Source organism: Hyla sarda, unplaced genomic scaffold, assembly GCF_029499605.1.
Source record: "Hyla sarda isolate aHylSar1 unplaced genomic scaffold, aHylSar1.hap1 scaffold_718, whole genome shotgun sequence".
Taxonomy (NCBI): domain Eukaryota; kingdom Metazoa; phylum Chordata; class Amphibia; order Anura; family Hylidae; genus Hyla; species Hyla sarda.
This window is the reverse complement of record NW_026610738.1, coordinates 42,132-63,145: the sequence shown is the minus strand read 5'-3', so window position 1 is coordinate 63,145 and position 21,014 is coordinate 42,132. Positions and strand designations below refer to the sequence as shown.

The 21,014-nt window shown below is 44.2% G+C and overlaps 6 non-coding genes and 1 pseudogene across 6 annotated transcripts; all 7 read left to right on the top strand.

Annotated features, from left to right (window-relative positions):
• The first annotated feature begins 1,843 nt into the window (after positions 1-1,843).
• LOC130344395 (U2 spliceosomal RNA) lies at positions 1,844-2,034 on the top strand. The gene has a single exon (XR_008883336.1). It is a non-coding gene; the product is annotated as a U2 spliceosomal RNA (small nuclear RNA).
• A 7,192-nt stretch (positions 2,035-9,226) lies between these two features.
• LOC130344371 (U2 spliceosomal RNA) lies at positions 9,227-9,431 on the top strand (annotated as a pseudogene).
• A 2,088-nt stretch (positions 9,432-11,519) lies between these two features.
• Positions 11,520-11,710, top strand: LOC130344394 (U2 spliceosomal RNA). The gene has a single exon (XR_008883335.1). It is a non-coding gene; the product is annotated as a U2 spliceosomal RNA (small nuclear RNA).
• Positions 11,711-13,796: 2,086 nt separating this feature from the next.
• LOC130344393 (U2 spliceosomal RNA) lies at positions 13,797-13,987 on the top strand. Its single transcript, XR_008883334.1, has one exon. It is a non-coding gene; the product is annotated as a U2 spliceosomal RNA (small nuclear RNA).
• A 2,078-nt stretch (positions 13,988-16,065) lies between these two features.
• On the top strand, positions 16,066-16,256 carry LOC130344392 (U2 spliceosomal RNA). Its single transcript, XR_008883333.1, has one exon. It is a non-coding gene; the product is annotated as a U2 spliceosomal RNA (small nuclear RNA).
• Positions 16,257-18,339: 2,083 nt separating this feature from the next.
• LOC130344390 (U2 spliceosomal RNA) lies at positions 18,340-18,530 on the top strand. Its single transcript, XR_008883332.1, has one exon. It is a non-coding gene; the product is annotated as a U2 spliceosomal RNA (small nuclear RNA).
• Positions 18,531-20,611: 2,081 nt separating this feature from the next.
• LOC130344389 (U2 spliceosomal RNA) lies at positions 20,612-20,802 on the top strand. Its single transcript, XR_008883331.1, has one exon. It is a non-coding gene; the product is annotated as a U2 spliceosomal RNA (small nuclear RNA).
• Positions 20,803-21,014: the final 212 nt, after the last annotated feature.

Here is a 21,014-nt window from a genome sequence, read left to right as displayed (position 1 = left end):
CCAGCACACCTGTGCAGGTAGGGCATGACATGATAGGCAGCTGCCTTGATAGCGGGTGGGTGCTGAATGTTCCTAATTGACAAAATAAGATTAATGCTTATGAAGAAATATAAAATCTCATCCCTTCCCCAATATCGCGCCACACCCCTACCCCTTAATTCCCTGGTTGAACTTGATGGACATATGTCTTTTTTCGACCGTACTAACTATGTAACTATGTAACATAACATGGGGGGGGGGGTCTCCTGGCTGTTCACACAGGTGTGTCATTGCTGTACATTGACCATGCATTGCTTCTGTGGTATTGCAAAGGCAAAGACAAATGCTTCCAGCCATCCATTGCACTAATGGATTGGTCATCAGCTGGCTGTCTATGTCCCGCATCAATATAGACCAAAGTACAGAGGGTTAGGCTATGCTATTGTGCACCTACCTGATGCATCAGAAGGTGCGAGGCCCTTGCTAAATTCTGTGCACAGACTTTGAGATCTATGCTTTAGACTGTATCTAAACCTGCTCCAACATGGACTGACATTCTGGCCTACTTTCAGCCGATGCGACTTGTCTGTCGCTGAACAGTCGCTTTTTATGTATTCAGCACCTATGTATAATGTTGTAAAAATGCTCTAGAAGCTAAAGTCGCAGAAATGTCACACATATTTGGCCTGCAACTTTCTGTGCGACAAATTCAGACAGGAAAAATCAGTATAAATCCTTAGAAAATTATCCCCCAGTGTCTCCATCTGCTGGCGGTATTGAATAAGCATTGCTGCACTGATGGGGTATGCATTAGACGAAAAAAAAGAAGAAAAAGAAGAATAATACGCCCAGAAAAGAGGCGAAAAGGAGAAAAACGTAAAAAAACGTGAAAAAAAAGTAAGAGGAAGAGAAGGGAAAAAAAGGTGGAAATGGGTTTAAAAGTGATTTCGGCGGAGAAATATATATATATATATATATATATATATATATACGCGCACACACACACATATATATAAACGTATTCTCCGTTGAGATATTGCAGCCGCTGCTGTGTCCAGGCCCAGGAGCCTTAGCACTGTGCTGTGATGTCACTCAATACCACTGACATCACTAGGTGTAAACAACATCTCTCCTTTGCTGTGTATGTGACTATGGAGCTGTTTGGTGATGTCGTCTATTATGGCCTTCATAGAAGCAACAGGAGATTGTTGCATCCATCTAGAACCCTCAGAACTACAGTGCTATGATGTCACTCACTTCCACAGGCCTTGCAGAGTGTAAACAACAACAACCCAGCTTTGTTGTGTATGTAACCATAGGGATTTGTGATGTCACCTAGAACCTTCACAGCAGCGACAGCTTTATGAGGAGCATCAGCACTGCTCTGCCTGAGCAGAACCATCACCGCCATAGGTTGTCAAATAACCCGGGTTTAACCCACACAGGTAAGTCCAATGGGGTGCAGGCATGTCCTCTATGCTTACAGCTTCCCGTGGGTGTTGGTTTGATACCGTTTGGGGACAGCCAAGGAGGCATCTGCAGGCAACAAAGGTAGGTGTGTGCTTGTGTGTGTGTTTCCTATGCAGATCCTAAGCCCAGTGTCACATGCAAGTAGGAGGAGTAAGAAGGGTTCCTGGCAAATCCGGGTTATGGATTGCATTTAAAAAGGCCCCGTGGGAGTGCAATGGGCCCCTGTCTTGCTGCTTAGCAATAATGGTATGGGTTTAGGTTCTGCTGTGTGTACTGGTGGTTGACTGCCCCCCAGCCCAGAGTGTGCATGGAAAATTGTCTGGCAGCCTCCCTGACAGCAAGCAGTGATAGTGCCCATGAAGGGGACCTTGTTGGGCCCGCCCCTTTCACGGTTATCGCTTCTCGGCCTTTTGGCTAAGATCAAGTGTAGTATCTGTTCTTATCAGTTTAATATCTGATACGTCCCCTATCTGGGGACCATATATTAAATGGATTTTTGAGAACGGGGGCCGATTTCGAAGCTTGCTTCCGTCGCCCTATGCATTGACCCGATATGGCAGTATCTTCGGGTACAGTGCACCACCCCCTTACAGGGTTAAAAAGAAAGATTCCTACTTTCATTGCTACCTGCTTGCTGGCTAGCCAGCTAGCCAGCCCTGTGGGCCTTGCTGCTGCTGCTGCTGCTGCAGCCAAAAAACAAAAGGTGGTGCTGCTGCTGCTTCTGCTTCTGCTTGTGTCTGGCCGCTGTTGGAGCGTCCAGGCACAGGACTTCTGCTGCTGCTGACTAAATGGCCTCCTTAATTGGATCATTTGAGTAGCCAGCACACCTGTGCAGGTAGGGCATGACATGATAGGCAGCTGCCTTGATAGCGGGTGGGTGCTGAATGTTCCTAATTGACAAAATAAGATTAATGCTTATGAAGAAATATAAAATCTCATCCCTTCCCCAATATCGCGCCACACCCCTACCCCTTAATTCCCTGGTTGAACTTGATGGACATATGTCTTTTTTCGACCGTACTAACTATGTAACTATGTAACATAACATGGGGGGGGGGGTCTCCTGGCTGTTCACACAGGTGTGTCATTGCTGTACATTGACCATGCATTGCTTCTGTGGTATTGCAAAGGCAAAGACAAATGCTTCCAGCCATCCATTGCACTAATGGATTGGTCATCAGCTGGCTGTCTATGTCCCGCATCAATATAGACCAAAGTACAGAGGGTTAGGCTATGCTATTGTGCACCTACCTGATGCATCAGAAGGTGCGAGGCCCTTGCTAAATTCTGTGCACAGACTTTGAGATCTATGCTTTAGACTGTATCTAAACCTGCTCCAACATGGACTGACATTCTGGCCTACTTTCAGCCGATGCGACTTGTCTGTCGCTGAACAGTCGCTTTTTATGTATTCAGCACCTATGTATAATGTTGTAAAAATGCTCTAGAAGCTAAAGTCGCAGAAATGTCACACATATTTGGCCTGCAACTTTCTGTGCGACAAATTCAGACAGGAAAAATCAGTATAAATCCTTAGAAAATTATCCCCCAGTGTCTCCATCTGCTGGCGGTATTGAATAAGCATTGCTGCACTGATGGGGTATGCATTAGACGAAAAAAAAGAAGAAAAAGAAGAATAATACGCCCAGAAAAGAGGCGAAAAGGAGAAAAACGTAAAAAAACGTGAAAAAAAAGTAAGAGGAAGAGAAGGGAAAAAAAGGTGGAAATGGGTTTAAAAGTGATTTCGGCGGAGAATATATATATATATATATATATATATATATATATATATATATACGCGCACACACACACATATATATAAACGTATTCTCCGTTGAGATATTGCAGCCGCTGCTGTGTCCAGGCCCAGGAGCCTTAGCACTGTGCTGTGATGTCACTCAATACCACTGACATCACTAGGTGTAAACAACATCTCTCCTTTGCTGTGTATGTGACTATGGAGCTGTTTGGTGATGTCGTCTATTATGGCCTTCATAGAAGCAACAGGAGATTGTTGCATCCATCTAGAACCCTCAGAACTACAGTGCTATGATGTCACTCACTTCCACAGGCCTTGCAGAGTGTAAACAACAACAACCCAGCTTTGTTGTGTATGTAACCATAGGGATTTGTGATGTCACCTAGAACCTTCACAGCAGCGACAGCTTTATGAGGAGCATCAGCACTGCTCTGCCTGAGCAGAACCATCACCGCCATAGGTTGTCAAATAACCCGGGTTTAACCCACACAGGTAAGTCCAATGGGGTGCAGGCATGTCCTCTATGCTTACAGCTTCCCGTGGGTGTTGGTTTGATACCGTTTGGGGACAGCCAAGGAGGCATCTGCAGGCAACAAAGGTAGGTGTGTGCTTGTGTGTGTGTTTCCTATGCAGATCCTAAGCCCAGTGTCACATGCAAGTAGGAGGAGTAAGAAGGGTTCCTGGCAAATCCGGGTTATGGATCGCATTTAAAAAGGCCCCGTGGGAGTGCAATGGGCCCCTGTCTTGCTGCTTAGCAATAATGGTATGGGTTTAGGTTCTGCTGTGTGTACTGGTGGTTGACTGCCCCCCAGCCCAGAGTGTGCATGGAAAATTGTCTGGCAGCCTCCCTGACAGCAAGCAGTGATAGTGCCCATGAAGGGGACCTTGTTGGGCCCGCCCCTTTCACGGTTATCGCTTCTCGGCCTTTTGGCTTCGATCCCGTGCGGTTTACCGGGCGGGTTAGGAGTTGAAGGGGGTGGTGATCGGGGTCCTCTTTGCGGGGGGCCCTGGGTTATTTCGGAGTTGCGATAGTGGGTTTCATCGCCTGCAAAAATGAGTGGAGGAGAGAGGATTCGCGGAATAGAAGACACGGTCAGGATTTTCGTCCCAACGGAACATCGGGGAACGGTTGGCCTGGACCAGATTGTGCTGGAGATTCTACGCAGGCTCCAGTACCTAAAGGTAACAGATGTATTTGCAATGCAAGATTTCCCTAGACAGGGTATTTATGATGTTACATTTGTTAATTCCGAGATTTGTCAGAGGGTCTACAAGGACCTGGAAGGAATGAAGAGAAAGAATGAGCCGGATATTATGAGGAAAGTTAAAGTAGAGCCTTTGTTTCTGAGTACAGAGAAAGTGGTCATCGTACATATGTACAATCCCAAAGTTACAGACTCAATGGTAACAAATTTTCTTTATCGTTATTGTGAAGAAGTGAAGTTTTTTGGAAAACTAAAGAACAGACATGGTTTTTTTAACTGTAAAAGGAAATATGTTGTGAAGTTCAAGAAGGATGAGTCTATGGAGGAGGGAATTAAGAGTATTCCTCAAGTTTTTTCCATTGGAGGAGAGCGTGGTTTTTGTTTTTATGAGGGGCAGCTTCAGTTTTGCCGCAAATGTCAAGCATATGGCCACGTGCAGGACGCATGTCCTGTGAAGGGTGTTGTTTGTAGGAACTGTGGCAAGACTGGGCATGAAACAAGTTTTTGCGTTGAGGAAAAGACTTGTGATATTTGTGGGAGTAATTCCCATTTGGCAAGAGGATGTCACTTATGGTACAAGAGAAGGAGTTATGCTGATGCGGCTGGAAGTAAAGGTGGACAGAGCAATGAACAGGGAATGGGAAGGAGGTCTTTTTCAGAAGCCACAGGTGTGGATGGAGGTGTGGATGGAGGTGAAAAATCTAATGTGGAGGGGGAATGTGAAGTCGGGAGGAGCGCAGGTGGTACGATTGTTAAAAATGTTGTTGCTCAGGTGGATGTGATTAAAGAGGCTTTTGTGGAGACAAGTGTGGTGGTTGAACAGGAGTATAAGAAAGTGGTCTCCACAAGTGAAGTAACATGTGCAAAGGGGGTGGAGGTCAAGAAGATTGAAACTGTGTATGGAGATGTGTTTCCTTGTGGAAGCATGAGTGGTGATGTGGAATGTCCAGACCCTGTTGTGGGGGAGGAGGAGGGAATGGAATTCCAAGAAAATGTGCAGTCACCTGAGAAGTCCCTTACACCTGCTCAGAGATTTGTCAGCAGTGATGAGGAGGATGAGGTGGGGGTGGAAAGTAAAAGAAGTAAAAAAGGAAGTTGGACTGGGGATCAAGAGGACCCAGTGGTTGGAAGAGGAGTTGAAATGGACAGGGACTCTGATCCAGGGTCGCCTGATTGTTATGAAAATGTTTTAAGGAAAGTTGAGAGTCAGAGCAGTAATTTTTAACTATGATGGATATTAAAGTTTTGATTTTATTCATTTTAGTTATTATGACTCTTATCTTAACAACCCTTAATGTCAGGAGTATTGGATCAGAAGTAAGAAGAGCTGCTATTTTTGAGGTGTTGGAGAATGTGAGAGCTGATATAATATGTTTACAGGAGTGTGCAATTAAATCTGCACCTTATGCTGATGAGTGGAGGATGGGACAATCTTTTTGGTCAACTAGTACGGATAACAAGAATGAAGGAGTTGGTTTTTTAATCAAAAATAACAATATCAAAGTTTTAAATTGCCAGATTTTAATACCAGGCCGTTGCATGGTTTTAAACTTTGAGTTTTTAGACCAGAGGATTAGAGTTTTTAACGTATATGCCCCAGCAGAGAAGAAAGAGCGGTTGGTTTTTTTAGAGTCTTTGAAGTTTTTTATCCCTGGTCGGGAAAGTACTATAGTGGCTGGTGATTTTAACTGTATCCGTACTGTTAATGACCGTGAGAGTGCTGCTGAAGTCCGAACTGACATTACCTCTAATGCTTTAAATCAATTAGTACAAGACTTACACTATATAGATGCTGGACTGATGATTGACACTGATGATAGATATACATATGTATCGGATAGTGGTCACTGTAAATCCCGAATAGATTATATTTTTGTGTCTGAAGGGATGAAGGTGGCCCGGTGTAATCAGATGATGTCGATTTTCTCAGATCATAAAATTTTATCTGCTGAAATAAGCATCTCAGAGTCCATTGCCTTTGGTAGGGGACTCTGGAAGTTGAATGTGAGTTTACTTGAAGAAGAGGAGGTAATGGCAGGTTTTAAAAATATATTTTTATCCTGTGCTGCTAAACAAGACTGTTTTAAAAATATTTTAGACTGGTGGGATTGGGCTAAAGTGAACTTTGCTGGTTATTTTAAGTCTGTTTGCATTAAGAGAGCACAGGAGAAGAGGCGGAGAGATGAGACTTTAGTTTCACAGTTGGAGACTCTCTTTAAGTTTAAGAACGCTGGTCTAGAGGTGGATGCTGAAATTTGTGAAATTAAGGAAGAGATGAAGACAAGGTTGAAGGAAAGAGGAAGGAATATTGTTTACAGGGCTAAGGTGCAACATTTGGAGGAGAATGAACAATGTAGTCGATATTTTTTTAAAAAGTGTTTTAAGCCAAAGGGGGTCTTTAAGTCGGTTTTAACCTCAAGTGGTGAGGTGGTTGGTAGGGAGATGGAGGAGGAGGTTTGTAAATTTTATGAAACACTTTTTAGTAATGAAAGTAAAGCTGCTATTAATGAAATGGAAGACTACTGTAACATTTTAGAGGATCAAATTCCAGATGAGGAGAAAGTTTTTTTGGTGGAAGATGTTAGTGAAAATGAAATTAGAATGGCGCTGAATGGAATGGCAAAAGGTAAAACCCCTGGTAGTGACGGCCTTCCAGCTGAGTTTTATGTTGTATTTTGGCCTCTTTTAAAAGATGTTTTTACTCGGGTTGTGCAATATGTTTTTAAGTTTGGGATTTTAGCTGATTCAATGAAGAAGGGAATTATCACACTAATACATAAGAAAGGTGACGAACGTGATATAAAAAATTGGAGACCAATTTCATTGTTAAACAGTGACTATAAAATTATTGCTAAAATTGTTGCAAACAGGCTTAGGAATATTATTGGCCATATGGTAGATAATTACCAAGTATGTGCTGTACCCGGGAGAAGAATTACTGATAATTTATTGATTTTAAGGGATGTTATTTATTATTGTAATTTTAATAAGGTGCCTCTTTTTGTCGAGTCAGTGGATTTCGAGAAGGCCTATGATAAAGTCGCACACAAATTTATGTTTATGGCCCTAAAACATATGGGGATCCCAATGAAGTTATTACATGTTATTAAAGGGTTATATAATGGTGTTACTGGACAAGTTTTAATGAATGGCCATGTTGGTCCTGCTTTTAAGATTTTATCAGGGGTTCGGCAGGGTTGCCCACTCTCCCCAATCCTTTTCATCTGTGTAATAGAGGCCTTGTTAAAGAATGTTCAGAAAGACAAATGTGTTAAAGGAGTTTTTATACCTGGCAGTGGTGGGAGTGATCTTAAGGTTTTAAGCTACATGGATGATGTTGTGTTTACATGTACTTCAAAAGCAGATTTGAATAGAGTGAATTTGCATATTCAAATTTTTTGCTGTGTGGCCGGAATGTGTGTAAACTGGGGCAAATGTCATTTGGTGAATTTTGGGAAATGCGAAGATGTGTTGGTGGATGGAGTAGAGATAAAGGAGAATGTGGAAGTTTTAGGGGTCATTTTTGAAAAGAATCTTAAAGGGACAGAGACTTACAACAAGCTGGACAGTAAAATTGAAAAGAAATTGAATTTTTGGAAATTGAGGAGTTTATCCCTTAAAGGGAAAGTACTTGTTATTAAGACTGTGATTTTACCTTTACTTTTATATACTGCGATGGTTTTTCCACCTGGTAAGCTTTGGATGAGGAAGACAACAAGAAGACTTTTTGTTTTCTTTTGGGGATCCAAAATGGAAAAAATGAAAAGAGAGAAGGTAATGAGTACTGTAAAGAATGGTGGATATGACTTTCCAAATATTGATTTGTTTTTAAAGTTACACTATTTTCTTTTAATTTTCAAGACGATCCAGTGCAATAGTAAAACAGCTGATATGTGTAAATATTTAGCAGGATGGTTGTTTTCTAAGTGGGGCTGGTGTGAGAGGGATCTGAGGAAACCAATGGCGCTGATTATACCTACCTTTTATGTGGTTCTTCGGTCTTTCAATGATCAGTTTAATTTGAGCTCCTTGGGGAAACCTGAAAAGAAGAAAATAGAATATGAGTTGAGAAAGAGTGAAAAATTTAATGAAGTACCATTCTGTAATATTGCACAGTCAGTTAAGATTTGGAGCCTTTTTAATTCCTTTGGTTTATCAAATAGACAAAAAGATGTGGTATGGATGTCTTACCATGGTTGCCTCCCAACTCGAGTGTTTTTAAGAGGAAGAGGAATAAGAGTGAGTGAACAGTGTCCAAGAGAGGGTTGTGGAGGTAAAGAAGATATTGTACATTTGTGGTGGGACTGTTTTTATGCCAAGGAAGTTTTTAGGCTTTTAACAAGATTTTTTATTGCACTTATGGGTTTTAATGATTTTACTTTTGAGAAAATTTTTATCGGTCAGGACTTTAACATGAAGAATGATGCACGTGTTACTTGGATAATTTTTTCTGTTTTTAAAGAAGTTTTATGGGACTCCAGGAATTTGCTTGTTTTTAAAAATGTTTCCATTTCTCCAAGTGAATGTAGGAGGTTGTTGCTCGGAAGACTTTTTATTGCATATTTATTAGATAAGAAGAGAATGGGAGAAGACAATGCTGAAAAGATCTGGAAATATACCCAATGGTGGAAACTGTAAGTCTGACCAGTTTATGTTTTGTTTTTTAAATGTTTTTGTTTTCCTTCAGCTTTCACCTTTTGGTTTTAAGTTCTTGACCCTCGGTTCCCTTTTTTTTTGTCTTTCCGCATGATGTTTTTTCAGACATTGTTTTAAGTGACGAGTCCTGGTAGGAGACCTGATGATCGTTCAAACAATAGTCTGTAACTGAGGAAAAAAAAAAAAAAAAAAAAAAAAAAAAAAAAAAATCTGTTCTTATCAGTTTAATATCTGATACGTCCCCTATCTGGGGACCATATATTAAATGGATTTTTGAGAACGGGGGCCGATTTCGAAGCTTGCTTCCGTCGCCCTATGCATTGACCCGATATGGCAGTATCTTCGGGTACAGTGCACCACCCCCTTACAGGGTTAAAAAGAAAGATTCCTACTTTCATTGCTACCTGCTTGCTGGCTAGCCAGCTAGCCAGCCCTGTGGGCCTTGCTGCTGCTGCTGCTGCAGCCAAAAAACAAAAGGTGGTGCTGCTGCTGCTTCTGCTTCTGCTTGTGTCTGGCCGCTGTTGGAGCGTCCAGGCACAGGACTTCTGCTGCTGCTGACTAAATGGCCTCCTTAATTGGATCATTTGAGTAGCCAGCACACCTGTGCAGGTAGGGCATGACATGATAGGCAGCTGCCTTGATAGCGGGTGGGTGCTGAATGTTCCTAATTGACAAAATAAGATTAATGCTTATGAAGAAATATAAAATCTCATCCCTTCCCCAATATCGCGCCACACCCCTACCCCTTAATTCCCTGGTTGAACTTGATGGACATATGTCTTTTTTCGACCGTACTAACTATGTAACTATGTAACATAACATGGGGGGGGGGGGTCTCCTGGCTGTTCACACAGGTGTGTCATTGCTGTACATTGACCATGCATTGCTTCTGTGGTATTGCAAAGGCAAAGACAAATGCTTCCAGCCATCCATTGCACTAATGGATTGGTCATCAGCTGGCTGTCTATGTCCCGCATCAATATAGACCAAAGTACAGAGGGTTAGGCTATGCTATTGTGCACCTACCTGATGCATCAGAAGGTGCGAGGCCCTTGCTAAATTCTGTGCACAGACTTTGAGATCTATGCTTTAGACTGTATCTAAACCTGCTCCAACATGGACTGACATTCTGGCCTACTTTCAGCCGATGCGACTTGTCTGTCGCTGAACAGTCGCTTTTTATGTATTCAGCACCTATGTATAATGTTGTAAAAATGCTCTAGAAGCTAAAGTCGCAGAAATGTCACACATATTTGGCCTGCAACTTTCTGTGCGACAAATTCAGACAGGAAAAATCAGTATAAATCCTTAGAAAATTATCCCCCAGTGTCTCCATCTGCTGGCGGTATTGAATAAGCATTGCTGCACTGATGGGGTATGCATTAGACGAAAAAAAAGAAGAAAAAGAAGAATAATACGCCCAGAAAAGAGGCGAAAAGGAGAAAAACGTAAAAAAACGTGAAAAAAAAGTAAGAGGAAGAGAAGGGAAAAAAAGGTGGAAATGGGTTTAAAAGTGATTTCGGCGGAGAAATATATATATATATATATATATATATATATATATATATATATATATACGCGCACACACACACATATATATAAACATATTCTCCGTTGAGATATTGCAGCCGCTGCTGTGTCCAGGCCCAGGAGCCTTAGCACTGTGCTGTGATGTCACTCAATACCACTGACATCACTAGGTGTAAACAACATCTCTCCTTTGCTGTGTATGTGACTATGGAGCTGTTTGGTGATGTCGTCTATTATGGCCTTCATAGAAGCAACAGGAGATTGTTGCATCCATCTAGAACCCTCAGAACTACAGTGCTATGATGTCACTCACTTCCACAGGCCTTGCAGAGTGTAAACAACAACAACCCAGCTTTGTTGTGTATGTAACCATAGGGATTTGTGATGTCACCTAGAACCTTCACAGCAGCGACAGCTTTATGAGGAGCATCAGCACTGCTCTGCCTGAGCAGAACCATCACCGCCATAGGTTGTCAAATAACCCGGGTTTAACCCACACAGGTAAGTCCAATGGGGTGCAGGCATGTCCTCTATGCTTACAGCTTCCCGTGGGTGTTGGTTTGATACCGTTTGGGGACAGCCAAGGAGGCATCTGCAGGCAACAAAGGTAGGTGTGTGCTTGTGTGTGTGTTTCCTATGCAGATCCTAAGCCCAGTGTCACATGCAAGTAGGAGGAGTAAGAAGGGTTCCTGGCAAATCCGGGTTATGGATTGCATTTAAAAAGGCCCCGTGGGAGTGCAATGGGCCCCTGTCTTGCTGCTTAGCAATAATGGTATGGGTTTAGGTTCTGCTGTGTGTACTGGTGGTTGACTGCCCCCCAGCCCAGAGTGTGCATGGAAAATTGTCTGGCAGCCTCCCTGACAGCAAGCAGTGATAGTGCCCATGAAGGGGACCTTGTTGGGCCCGCCCCTTTCACGGTTATCGCTTCTCGGCCTTTTGGCTAAGATCAAGTGTAGTATCTGTTCTTATCAGTTTAATATCTGATACGTCCCCTATCTGGGGACCATATATTAAATGGATTTTTGAGAACGGGGGCCGATTTCGAAGCTTGCTTCCGTCGCCCTATGCATTGACCCGATATGGCAGTATCTTCGGGTACAGTGCACCACCCCCTTACAGGGTTAAAAAGAAAGATTCCTACTTTCATTGCTACCTGCTTGCTGGCTAGCCAGCTAGCCAGCCCTGTGGGCCTTGCTGCTGCTGCTGCTGCAGCCAAAAAACAAAAGGTGGTGCTGCTGCTGCTTCTGCTTCTGCTTGTGTCTGGCCGCTGTTGGAGCGTCCAGGCACAGGACTTCTGCTGCTGCTGACTAAATGGCCTCCTTAATTGGATCATTTGAGTAGCCAGCACACCTGTGCAGGTAGGGCATGACATGATAGGCAGCTGCCTTGATAGCGGGTGGGTGCTGAATGTTCCTAATTGACAAAATAAGATTAATGCTTATGAAGAAATATAAAATCTCATCCCTTCCCCAATATCGCGCCACACCCCTACCCCTTAATTCCCTGGTTGAACTTGATGGACATATGTCTTTTTTCGACCGTACTAACTATGTAACTATGTAACATAACATGGGGGGGGGGGGTCTCCTGGCTGTTCACACAGGTGTGTCATTGCTGTACATTGACCATGCATTGCTTCTGTGGTATTGCAAAGGCAAAGACAAATGCTTCCAGCCATCCATTGCACTAATGGATTGGTCATCAGCTGGCTGTCTATGTCCCGCATCAATATAGACCAAAGTACAGAGGGTTAGGCTATGCTATTGTGCACCTACCTGATGCATCAGAAGGTGCGAGGCCCTTGCTAAATTCTGTGCACAGACTTTGAGATCTATGCTTTAGACTGTATCTAAACCTGCTCCAACATGGACTGACATTCTGGCCTACTTTCAGCCGATGCGACTTGTCTGTCGCTGAACAGTCGCTTTTTATGTATTCAGCACCTATGTATAATGTTGTAAAAATGCTCTAGAAGCTAAAGTCGCAGAAATGTCACACATATTTGGCCTGCAACTTTCTGTGCGACAAATTCAGACAGGAAAAATCAGTATAAATCCTTAGAAAATTATCCCCCAGTGTCTCCATCTGCTGGCGGTATTGAATAAGCATTGCTGCACTGATGGGGTATGCATTAGACGAAAAAAAAGAAGAAAAAGAAGAATAATACGCCCAGAAAAGAGGCGAAAAGGAGAAAAACGTAAAAAAACTTGAAAAAAAAGTAAGAGGAAGAGAAGGGAAAAAAAGGTGGAAATGGGTTTAAAAGTGATTTCGGCGGAGAAATATATATATATATATATATATATATATATATATATATATATATACGCGCACACACACACATATATATAAACGTATTCTCCGTTGAGATATTGCAGCCGCTGCTGTGTCCAGGCCCAGGAGCCTTAGCACTGTGCTGTGATGTCACTCAATACCACTGACATCACTAGGTGTAAACAACATCTCTCCTTTGCTGTGTATGTGACTATGGAGCTGTTTGGTGATGTCGTCTATTATGGCCTTCATAGAAGCAACAGGAGATTGTTGCATCCATCTAGAACCCTCAGAACTACAGTGCTATGATGTCACTCACTTCCACAGGCCTTGCAGAGTGTAAACAACAACAACCCAGCTTTGTTGTGTATGTAACCATAGGGATTTGTGATGTCACCTAGAACCTTCACAGCAGCGACAGCTTTATGAGGAGCATCAGCACTGCTCTGCCTGAGCAGAACCATCACCGCCATAGGTTGTCAAATAACCCGGGTTTAACCCACACAGGTAAGTCCAATGGGGTGCAGGCATGTCCTCTATGCTTACAGCTTCCCGTGGGTGTTGGTTTGATACCGTTTGGGGACAGCCAAGGAGGCATCTGCAGGCAACAAAGGTAGGTGTGTGCTTGTGTGTGTGTTTCCTATGCAGATCCTAAGCCCAGTGTCACATGCAAGTAGGAGGAGTAAGAAGGGTTCCTGGCAAATCCGGGTTATGGATTGCATTTAAAAAGGCCCCGTGGGAGTGCAATGGGCCCCTGTCTTGCTGCTTAGCAATAATGGTATGGGTTTAGGTTCTGCTGTGTGTACTGGTGGTTGACTGCCCCCCAGCCCAGAGTGTGCATGGAAAATTGTCTGGCAGCCTCCCTGACAGCAAGCAGTGATAGTGCCCATGAAGGGGACCTTGTTGGGCCCGCCCCTTTCACGGTTATCGCTTCTCGGCCTTTTGGCTAAGATCAAGTGTAGTATCTGTTCTTATCAGTTTAATATCTGATACGTCCCCTATCTGGGGACCATATATTAAATGGATTTTTGAGAACGGGGGCCGATTTCGAAGCTTGCTTCCGTCGCCCTATGCATTGACCCGATATGGCAGTATCTTCGGGTACAGTGCACCACCCCCTTACAGGGTTAAAAAGAAAGATTCCTACTTTCATTGCTACCTGCTTGCTGGCTAGCCAGCTAGCCAGCCCTGTGGGCCTTGCTGCTGCTGCTGCTGCAGCCAAAAAACAAAAGGTGGTGCTGCTGCTGCTTCTGCTTCTGCTTGTGTCTGGACGCTGTTGGAGCGTCCAGGCACAGGACTTCTGCTGCTGCTGACTAAATGGCCTCCTTAATTGGATCATTTGAGTAGCCAGCACACCTGTGCAGGTAGGGCATGACATGATAGGCAGCTGCCTTGATAGCGGGTGGGTGCTGAATGTTCCTAATTGACAAAATAAGATTAATGCTTATGAAGAAATATAAAATCTCATCCCTTCCCCAATATCGCGCCACACCCCTACCCCTTAATTCCCTGGTTGAACTTGATGGACATATGTCTTTTTTCGACCGTACTAACTATGTAACTATGTAACATAACATGGGGGGGGGGGGTCTCCTGGCTGTTCACACAGGTGTGTCATTGCTGTACATTGACCATGCATTGCTTCTGTGGTATTGCAAAGGCAAAGACAAATGCTTCCAGCCATCCATTGCACTAATGGATTGGTCATCAGCTGGCTGTCTATGTCCCGCATCAATATAGACCAAAGTACAGAGGGTTAGGCTATGCTATTGTGCACCTACCTGATGCATCAGAAGGTGCGAGGCCCTTGCTAAATTCTGTGCACAGACTTTGAGATCTATGCTTTAGACTGTATCTAAACCTGCTCCAACATGGACTGACATTCTGGCCTACTTTCAGCCGATGCGACTTGTCTGTCGCTGAACAGTCGCTTTTTATGTATTCAGCACCTATGTATAATGTTGTAAAAATGCTCTAGAAGCTAAAGTCGCAGAAATGTCACACATATTTGGCCTGCAACTTTCTGTGCAACAAATTCAGACAGGAAAAATCAGTATAAATCCTTAGAAAATTATCCCCCAGTGTCTCCATCTGCTGGCGGTATTGAATAAGCATTGCTGCACTGATGGGGTATGCATTAGACGAAAAAAAAGAAGAAAAAGAAGAATAATACGCCCAGAAAAGAGGCGAAAAGGAGAAAAACGTAAAAAAACGTGAAAAAAAAGTAAGAGGAAGAGAAGGGAAAAAAAGGTGGAAATGGGTTTAAAAGTGATTTCGGCGGAGAAATATATATATATATATATATATATATATATATATATACGCGCACACACACACATATATATAAACGTATTCTCCGTTGAGATATTGCAGCCGCTGCTGTGTCCAGGCCCAGGAGCCTTAGCACTGTGCTGTGATGTCACTCAATACCACTGACATCACTAGGTGTAAACAACATCTCTCCTTTGCTGTGTATGTGACTATGGAGCTGTTTGGTGATGTCGTCTATTATGGCCTTCATAGAAGCAACAGGAGATTGTTGCATCCATCTAGAACCCTCAGAACTACAGTGCTATGATGTCACTCACTTCCACAGGCCTTGCAGAGTGTAAACAACAACAACCCAGCTTTGTTGTGTATGTAACCATAGGGATTTGTGATGTCACCTAGAACCTTCACAGCAGCGACAGCTTTATGAGGAGCATCAGCACTGCTCTGCCTGAGCAGAACCATCACCGCCATAGGTTGTCAAATAACCCGGGTTTAACCCACACAGGTAAGTCCAATGGGGTGCAGGCATGTCCTCTATGCTTACAGCTTCCCGTGGGTGTTGGTTTGATACCGTTTGGGGACAGCCAAGGAGGCATCTGCAGGCAACAAAGGTAGGTGTGTGCTTGTGTGTGTGTTTCCTATGCAGATCCTAAGCCCAGTGTCACATGCAAGTAGGAGGAGTAAGAAGGGTTCCTGGCAAATCCGGGTTATGGATTGCATTTAAAAAGGCCCCGTGGGAGTGCAATGGGCCCCTGTCTTGCTGCTTAGCAATAATGGTATGGGTTTAGGTTCTGCTGTGTGTACTGGTGGTTGACTGCCCCCCAGCCCAGAGTGTGCATGGAAAATTGTCTGGCAGCCTCCCTGACAGCAAGCAGTGATAGTGCCCATGAAGGGGACCTTGTTGGGCCCGCCCCTTTCACGGTTATCGCTTCTCGGCCTTTTGGCTAAGATCAAGTGTAGTATCTGTTCTTATCAGTTTAATATCTGATACGTCCCCTATCTGGGGACCATATATTAAATGGATTTTTGAGAACGGGGGCCGATTTCGAAGCTTGCTTCCGTCGCCCTATGCATTGACCCGATATGGCAGTATCTTCGGGTACAGTGCACCACCCCCTTACAGGGTTAAAAAGAAAGATTCCTACTTTCATTGCTACCTGCTTGCTGGCTAGCCAGCTAGCCAGCCCTGTGGGCCTTGCTGCTGCTGCTGCTGCAGCCAAAAAACAAAAGGTGGTGCTGCTGCTGCTTCTGCTTCTGCTTGTGTCTGGACGCTGTTGGAGCGTCCAGGCACAGGACTTCTGCTGCTGCTGACTAAATGGCCTCCTTAATTGGATCATTTGAGTAGCCAGCACACCTGTGCAGGTAGGGCATGACATGATAGGCAGCTGCCTTGATAGCGGGTGGGTGCTGAATGTTCCTAATTGACAAAATAAGATTAATGCTTATGAAGAAATATAAAATCTCATCCCTTCCCCAATATCGCGCCACACCCCTACCCCTTAATTCCCTGGTTGAACTTGATGGACATATGTCTTTTTTCGACCGTACTAACTATGTAACTATGTAACATAACATGGGGGGGGGGGTCTCCTGGCTGTTCACACAGGTGTGTCATTGCTGTACATTGACCATGCATTGCTTCTGTGGTATTGCAAAGGCAAAGACAAATGCTTCCAGCCATCCATTGCACTAATGGATTGGTCATCAGCTGGCTGTCTATGTCCCGCATCAATATAGACCAAAGTACAGAGGGTTAGGCTATGCTATTGTGCACCTACCTGATGCATCAGAAGGTGCGAGGCCCTTGCTAAATTCTGTGCACAGACTTTGAGATCTATGCTTTAGACTGTATCTAAACCTGCTCCAACATGGACTGACATTCTGGCCTACTTTCAGCCGATGCGACTTGTCTGTCGCTGAACAGTCGCTTTTTATGTATTCAGCACCTATGTATAATGTTGTAAAAATGCTCTAGAAGCTAAAGTCGCAGAAATGTCACACATATTTGGCCTGCAACTTTCTGTGCGACAAATTCAGACAGGAAAAATCAGTATAAATCCTTAGAAAATTATCCCCCAGTGTCTCCATCTGCTGGCGGTATTGAATAAGCATTGCTGCACTGATGGGGTATGCATTAGACGAAAAAAAAGAAGAAAAAGAAGAATAATACGCCCAGAAAAGAGGCGAAAAGGAGAAAAACGTAAAAAAACGTGAAAAAAAAGTAAGAGGAAGAGAAGGGAAAAAAAGGTGGAAATGGGTTTAAAAGTGATTTCGGCGGAGAAATATATATATATATATATATATATATATATATATATATATATACGCGCACACACACACATATATATAAACGTATTCTCCGTTGAGATATTGCAGCCGCTGCTGTGTCCAGGCCCAGGAGCCTTAGCACTGTGCTGTGATGTCACTCAATACCACTGACATCACTAGGTGTAAACAACATCTCTCCTTTGCTGTGTATGTGACTATGGAGCTGTTTGGTGATGTCGTCTATTATGGCCTTCATAGAAGCAACAGGAGATTGTTGCATCCATCTAGAACCCTCAGAACTACAGTGCTATGATGTCACTCACTTCCACAGGCCTTGCAGAGTGTAAACAACAACAACCCAGCTTTGTTGTGTATGTAACCATAGGGATTTGTGATGTCACCTAGAACCTTCACAGCAGCGACAGCTTTATGAGGAGCATCAGCACTGCTCTGCCTGAGCAGAACCATCACCGCCATAGGTTGTCAAATAACCCGGGTTTAACCCACACAGGTAAGTCCAATGGGGTGCAGGCATGTCCTCTATGCTTACAGCTTCCCGTGGGTGTTGGTTTGATACCGTTTGGGGACAGCCAAGGAGGCATCTGCAGGCAACAAAGGTAGGTGTGTGCTTGTGTGTGTGTTTCCTATGCAGATCCTAAGCCCAGTGTCACATGCAAGTAGGAGGAGTAAGAAGGGTTCCTGGCAAATCCGGGTTATGGATTGCATTTAAAAAGGCCCCGTGGGAGTGCAATGGGCCCCTGTCTTGCTGCTTAGCAATAATGGTATGGGTTTAGGTTCTGCTGTGTGTACTGGTGGTTGACTGCCCCCCAGCCCAGAGTGTGCATGGAAAATTGTCTGGCAGCCTCCCTGACAGCAAGCAGTGATAGTGCCCATGAAGGGGACCTTGTTGGGCCCGCCCCTTTCACGGTTATCGCTTCTCGGCCTTTTGGCTAAGATCAAGTGTAGTATCTGTTCTTATCAGTTTAATATCTGATACGTCCCCTATCTGGGGACCATATATTAAATGGATTTTTGAGAACGGGGGCCGATTTCGAAGCTTGCTTCCGTCGCCCTATGCATTGACCCGATATGGCAGTATCTTCGGGTACAGTGCACCACCCCCTTACAGGGTTAAAAAGAAAGATTCCTACTTTCATTGCTACCTGCTTGCTGGCTAGCCAGCTAGCCAGCCCTGTGGGCCTTGCTGCTGCTGCTGCTGCAGCCAAAAAACAAAAGGTGGTGCTGCTGCTGCTTCTGCTTCTGCTTGTGTCTGGCCGCTGTTGGAGCGTCCAGGCACAGGACTTCTGCTGCTGCTGACTAAATGGCCTCCTTAATTGGATCATTTGAGTAGCCAGCACACCTGTGCAGGTAGGGCATGACATGATAGGCAGCTGCCTTGATAGCGGGTGGGTGCTGAATGTTCCTAATTGACAAAATAAGATTAATGCTTATGAAGAAATATAAAATCTCATCCCTTCCCCAATATCGCGCCACACCCCTACCCCTTAATTCCCTGGTTGAACTTGATGGACATATGTCTTTTTTCGACCGTACTAACTATGTAACTATGTAACATAACATGGGGGGGGGGGTCTCCTGGCTGTTCACACAGGTGTGTCATTGCTGTACATTGACCATGCATTGCTTCTGTGGTATTGCAAAGGCAAAGACAAATGCTTCCAGCCATCCATTGCACTAATGGATTGGTCATCAGCTGGCTGTCTATGTCCCGCATCAATATAGACCAAAGTACAGAGGGTTAGGCTATGCTATTGTGCACCTACCTGATGCATCAGAAGGTGCGAGGCCCTTGCTAAATTCTGTGCACAGACTTTGAGATCTATGCTTTAGACTGTATCTAAACCTGCTCCAACATGGACTGACATTCTGGCCTACTTTCAGCCGATGCGACTTGTCTGTCGCTGAACAGTCGCTTTTTATGTATTCAGCACCTATGTATAATGTTGTAAAAATGCTCTAGAAGCTAAAGTCGCAGAAATGTCACACATATTTGGCCTGCAACTTTCTGTGCGACAAATTCAGACAGGAAAAATCAGTATAAATCCTTAGAAAATTATCCCCCAGTGTCTCCATCTGCTGGCGGTATTGAATAAGCATTGCTGCACTGATGGGGTATGCATTAGACGAAAAAAAAGAAGAAAAAGAAGAATAATACGCCCAGAAAAGAGGCGAAAAGGAGAAAAACGTAAAAAAACGTGAAAAAAAAGTAAGAGGAAGAGAAGGGAAAAAAAGGTGGAAATGGGTTTAAAAGTGATTTCGGCGGAGATATATATATATATATATATATATATATATATATATATATATACGCGCACACACACACATATATATAAACGTATTCTCCGTTGAGATATTGCAGCCGCTGCTGTGTCCAGGCCCAGGAGCCTTAGCACTGTGCTGTGATGTCACTCAATACCACTGACATCACTAGGTGTAAACAACATCTCTCCTTTGCTGTGTATGTGACTATGGAGCTGTTTGGTGATGTCGTCTATTATGGCCTTCATAGAAGCAACAGGAGATTGTTGCATCCATCTAGAACCCTCAGAACTACAGTGCTATGATGTCACTCACTTCCACAGGCCTTGCAGAGTGTAAACAACAACAACCCAGCTTTGTTGTGTATGTAACCATAGGGATTTGTGATGTCACCTAGAACCTTCACAGCAGCGACAGCTTTATGAGGAGCATCAGCACTGCTCTGCCTGAGCAGAACCATCACCGCCATAGGTTGTCAAATAACCCGGGTTTAACCCACACAGGTAAGTCCAATGGGGTGCAGGCATGTCCTCTATGCTTACAGCTTCCCGTGGGTGTTGGTTTGATACCGTTTGGGGACAGCCAAGGAGGCATCTGCAGGCAACAAAGGTAGGTGTGTGCTTGTGTGTGTGTTTCCTATGCAGATCCTAAGCCCAGTGTCACATGCAAGTAGGAGGAGTAAGAAGGGTTCCTGGCAAATCCGGGTTATGGATTGCATTTAAAAAGGCCCCGTGGGAGTGCAATGGGCCCCTGTCTTGCTGCTTAGCAATAATGGTATGGGTTTAGGTTCTGCTGTGTGTACTGGTGGTTGACTGCCCCCCAGCCCAGAGTGTGCATGGAAAATTGTCTGGCAGCCTCCCTGACAGCAAGCAGTGATAGTGCCCATGAAGGGGACCTTGTTGGGCCCGCCCCTTTCACGGTTATCGCTTCTCGGCCTTTTGGCTAAGATCAAGTGTAGTATCTGTTCTTATCAGTTTAATATCTGATACGTCCCCTATCTGGGGACCATATATTAAATGGATTTTTGAGAACGGGGGCCGATTTCGAAGCTTGCTTCCGTCGCCCTATGCATTGACCCGATATGGCAGTATCTTCGGGTACAGTGCACCACCCCCTTACAGGGTTAAAAAGAAAGATTCCTACTTTCATTGCTACCTGCTTGCTGGCTAGCCAGCTAGCCAGCCCTGTGGGCCTTGCTGCTGCTGCTGCTGCTGCCAAAAAACAAAAGGTGGTGCTGCTGCTGCTTCTGCTTCTGCTTGTGTCTGGCCGCTGTTGGAGCGTCCAGGCACAGGACTTCTGCTGCTGCTGACTAAATGGCCTCCTTA